Genomic DNA, 5,576 nt, shown 5'->3' on the forward strand with positions numbered 1-5,576 from the left:
ATCTGTAGGAGTAGCTGAAGGAAAAGCGTAGCCTGTCTCTACGATGTCCCAAACTTCTGTACCAAGAGATTGAAGATAGGCAGTAACTCTTACCTTCCAATAATTGAAGTTTGTCCCATCAAAAACCGGTGGCCTGATTGATGCTTCTCTCTCGTAGTTGCTCATGATGAACGATCTACCTTCAAGCGATCAAGCTTCTCTGAAGGACCTGCTCTGATACCAATTGTTGGAAATAATACTGAGAGGGGGGGTGAATCAGTATTATCTAATTCTTTTAATAAATCTTCTTTATTTGTTCTTTGAATTATTTTTGCATGTCAGTACCATAAAATAATGAGCATGAACAAAGAAAACAGATAGTCACACCAAAGAACACAAGATGTAAGGTGGAAACCCAATGTGGGTGAAAACCACCTGCTGTAATATGTCTCTATCTTCTTTCAAATTAGAAACTCCTTTTACAATGGTTTTGTACTGGTGCAGTCCTTTACCAGTACGCAGGGTGCAACCTGCAGAGAGCTACAACTCTCTCTCGTTTTCCAGTCTCTCCTGGAAGGGAGCTACAACCCCCTACTTCTTTTCTTACAAGGACCACTTTTCATAAATTTTCAAACTGGATCCATAAGCATCAAATGATCATCAAGTATAAGAGAATCACCCAGTCAACTGTAGTAACTAGATCAACAATAATAGGACCAAACCCAGAACACAGCAATGATAAACAAAGATTTTAAGAGAAGTAAGCACCCTGCTCAACTGCTCGCCTGCTTACGTAAGCACCCTGCTCAACTGCCTGCCTACTTACCGTACGCACCCTGCTCAACTGCTTGCCTGCTTATAGTACGCACCCTGCTCAACTGCTCGCCTGCTTACGTACGCACCCTGCTCAACTGCTCGCCTGCGTACCTCGCTCTGAGTCCATTGAACTGCCTGCGGACCTCCGCACCTGCAACCCTTCTGTGCCTGCGTATGTACGCACCTGCAACCCTTCTGTGCTTGCGTATGTACGCACCTGCAACCCTTCTGTGCTTGCGTATGTACGCACCTGCAACCCTTCTGTGCCTGTGTATGTACGCACCCGCAACCCTTCTGTGCCTGCGTATGTACGCACCCGAAACGCTTCGTTCCTGCGTATGTACGCACTTTTCTCTCACTGTACCTTCGTTCCTGCGTATGTACGCACTTTTCTCTCACTGTACCTGCGTACCTTCGGGCATAGATGATTTCAAGACTTCAGAAATAACCCAGATAGTCAGATCTACAGATCTGAACATGTGCCGAAGAGATCTCAATCCATCAGTAGATTCGCCTTATTTAGATCTAGACATACTCCCAAGAGATCATAATATTTCAGATCTAGCCCTCATAAGATATTCAACCCAAAACATGCTCAAGCCAAATGATCTCCTTTGCTTTATATAGGAAAGCTCTTCCTTAAATCATGGATCAATACCACGGGCCGACACCATAATAACACAATACCGTCGGCTAAATACCAAGAGTAAAACATAAGAAAACCCCACATGTGAATTTCTTTGCCTTGAAATGTGTGCACTAGGGGTACGCACCTCCTGAACGGGATAACTGCGGGTATGTATGCACTTTATGTAACACTGACCTGCGTGTACGCACCTTATGTAAGGTGTACCTGCGTACCCCTTATTTTCTTCAATATTTGATAGCTAATCATCAATCTCTGCTGCTGACTTGAAGTACTGTGATCTATCACCTGAATGGGTTGCCATCAAGGACAACACTTTTAGCCATAATGCCAACAATCTAACTTATCTTTTTACACCAGTTAGTTATCTTTGCGTAAATGGATGCCTTATGTTATATTTATTTATACAACACATTCATATGAGTTCACGGAGAAAATAAATAGTAAACTTGTAATTCATACCCAATAATACATAAAACAGGAAAAGATACATAGAAATAAGGTATAACTTCTCTTTTATTAATTCTTCCCAAGGTTACAGACTCAATCTGCCCTGCGCATTCAACTGTGAACTACTAGGCCTCTGCGCACATAGCTCCAGAGCCTTCTCCTATTCTACGACCCAAAGACACAACTTACACTTCGACTAAATCAATTCCTTAAACTCATCATGCTTTGATTCTATCCACTTTCTTTCTACACTTAGAGCCTCGCTCTATTTATACAATCCCATGGTCCGCGGACCATGGGTAGATCTTTCAAGCCAACATTACATTACAAAAACAAGAGCGGACAACCCTGTGACTCTATTATGACTTCGCAATCTGTGCCCACAAATCATGGAGTCTTTACAAAAGACTTGGTCAAAACTTGGGCTTTAAGCCCCAAAACATGCCTTGGGGGGATTCCATGCCCAACACATCTCTTTCAACTTTGGTCCTTCTACAATCAATAGCTTTATGTCCATAGATATGAGACTTATAATAGTGACCATAATACAAACAGGTGTGCCTATTATTGAAAGCATTATGAGATTGTGTAGGAAGATACCTTGATCATCTAGTTGGTTGGTTCATTCTCCATTGCCAATCTCCTCTTTACCCAGCTGCTCTTTTGTCTTCATTAATTCTTTCATGAAGCTTCTTCCCATGGCTCTATGTTTCTTCGAATCCTGTAGATCTGAAGTTTATCTTCCCCATAGAAAATTCTTGCGTCTTAGAGTATCCTAGACTAGTTTTGATTCTTAAGGACCTTTGAATATCTATGATTTGATCTAATCTCCTTGTCCCTTCGACAATTTTTCCATTTATGCATTTCTCGATCATTGTTCTCTCAAGATCGTTTCTTAGAGACACAACCTCTGCTTCAATACTATGAAAGTTCTCTTCCCATTCTTGGATCAGATCTTGAAGAACCTCTTCTTTTCATTTAGCCTCCTCTAGTTTAACTTTCAAAGACAAAATATCACCTTTGCATGTCTGTGAGATCATTTCCCTTTTCAACTTGAGCAGCTCTTGTTTCAACTACTTTCTCTCCTCTTCTAGTCTCTCACAGTTGCCTTGTTTTTCTTCTAGCAGAAGGACTAGACTTTCTTTTCTCTTAATAGGTTCTTCAAGATTTTCTTTTTTATAGGAAAACTCCTCATTGTCATAGTTATACATACCTTCCTCTACACGTTGTAACTGTTCTTTTGGCTACTTATTCTTTTTCCTTTATTTCTTTAACTCGTCGAGGGAACTGATGAGTTCCCATTCAAGGTCTAGTACTCCTTCTTCTTATTCCTCTTTAGATTCAATAATAACTTGTTTCTTGGAGTCTATTTCGAAGGCCATAAAAAGATGCTTATTTGACTCATTCTCCGATGAGTCTTCAGAGTCTATCTCTAGTGCTGAGCTATCCTCTTTGGAGTAGAACCCCTTCTTCTTATAGATATTTTTCTTCTGATGTGTCTGAGGCTTGTTTCCAAATTTCAAATCCTCTTCCCTTTTAGCCTTTTCCTTATTATGGACTTTGAAAGAGAAATTTCTAGCTCTTCCATAGTCAAAACACTTAAAGGGAAATGTCCCTTTATATTTTCCTAAGCCACACTTTAGTTTTCTAGCTAGTTGAGCTAGCTCCTGATGAGATTAACAATTGGAGAAGTCTTGATGATCATTGTGCTCCTTTCCCTTTTGGGATACTTTGAACGCCGCTTCCTTTGGTTAAGAATTTTCTATTCCTACTCTCACCTCATAGGCTGTGACAGTACCATGCAACTAATCCATCTTGAGACCCGTTAAATTAGCCATTTGCTCAATAGCTGAGATTTTTGCATTAAATCTCATGGGTAGAGATCTTAATATTTTATGAACAATCATCTCTTCCTTAACTTCTTCACCAAGTCTTCTAATCATATTATTCACTTCATCAACTCTGAGGAAGTATCCTGCTATGATTTCATTCTCATCCATTCTCAAGCTTTCAAACCTCATTCTGAAAGTCTGGAGTTTCACTTGATTGACTTTGTCATCTCCTTCATGACTCTAGTTAAGCTTTACCCACACTTCTTTATAAGTCTTACAATGCAAAACTTTTACAAATTATGATTGACTAAGGCCAAAGAGAATGGCATTTTTGGCTTTAGCATTGTTCCCATATAATGTTTTACCAACTGCATCAATGGGAGGAATATCAGGGACATTATATTCTACTACTACTGAAGTCCAAACATCTACTCCTAGGGACATAAGATATGCTTCCATTCTTACATTCCAAAAGGCATAGTTGGTCCCATCAAATACTGGTATTCTACTTGAGTAAGTCCTTGACTCTCTTTCCTAGACATAATTCCTTATAGATATGCCTTCCAGTGATTAGATTGTTTTTAAAGGAATATTGGATCTGATACAAGTAGTTGAAATAAGGACTTGTTGAGAGGGAGTGGGGGGGGGGGGGGGGGGGGGGGGTTGGTGGGGGGGTGGTTGAATCAGTAATTAAGAATATTTTTCCTTTTTCTTATTATGCTTACACTCCCTTCTTATATTGTTTAACTTGTGAGATCATTCATTCACAAAAACAATGAACCAACAATATTTCAGACTCACATGTTCAAACAATAATCACATGAGCAACACACATTTGACACAGTGTTTTTCACATGGAAATTGAGAGGGAAAAAAACCAATTTTATTTTATTTTATTTTATTTTATTTTTATTTTATTTTATTTTATTTTATTTTTTTTATGATGTAAATTAAGCACCCACTTAATTACATATGTTTTTTTGTGAGAACCCACTCATAGGAGGCACCGACCCCCTTTGGTTAGAAAGCACCAACTTGCCAAGAGGCACCAACCTGCTCTTGCCACTACTCTACTATTTCATACAATTTTCAAACTAGAAAAAAAAGGAATACAATAATACAAGTAAACTACCAACAATGGCTATTTGCAGATTTGACTTTCTACATTCTGCCTTTTGTGCTCACTTGCAACATGTCTCTTCTTGCTGCTCACATCAACTCTTCCTTTGTGCTCTACCTCCTCTATCAAGGATTCTCCACTGACTGATCTTCAACGCTACCCTTTCAATTCTCCACACAACCCTCTTGCTGCTCTTTTTTGTATTACATAGAGTCCTCCTATATGCTTCAACTTCTCTATCTTGATGCTCACCTCTCATAGCACAACAAACTCACAATATTATTGACTTCCCTCAATTCTCCATTACAGGAGATGGTTTTGTTCCACTGAGGCACTCTACACCAGGTAGTGTCTGTTGTCTATACTTTAGTTTCCCAATGTACTTAGGCATGTCTCCCCTTGCCACTCTTTCATATTCTGGTAGTTTCTTGTCATAGTACAGAAACAAAGTGTTTGGGAAAATTATAGACTTAAAATTTAACAAACATAAATTATCAACTAAGGGTAGGTAACCTTGTGAGATGTTTCGCAAAATGTATGTAGGCTAATACTTTAAGTGCTTTCATAAACAAAATCACATACACACACAACTTCAATATCCCTTTTTCCCATCAACACTTAGCAGCAAAGGCTATGGGGTGGATTTAGTCATACCTCTAAATCTTTGAAAATTGTTGATGTTGATCAGAAAAAGATAATAGATCAATCAAACAACAATTGAATCAATTCAACA

This window comes from Pinus tabuliformis, chromosome 4_1 (assembly GCF_031772625.1).
Source record: "Pinus tabuliformis cultivar Carrire ecotype Pingquan chromosome 4_1, CPIR1, whole genome shotgun sequence".
Taxonomy (NCBI): Eukaryota; Viridiplantae; Streptophyta; class Pinopsida; order Pinales; family Pinaceae; genus Pinus; species Pinus tabuliformis.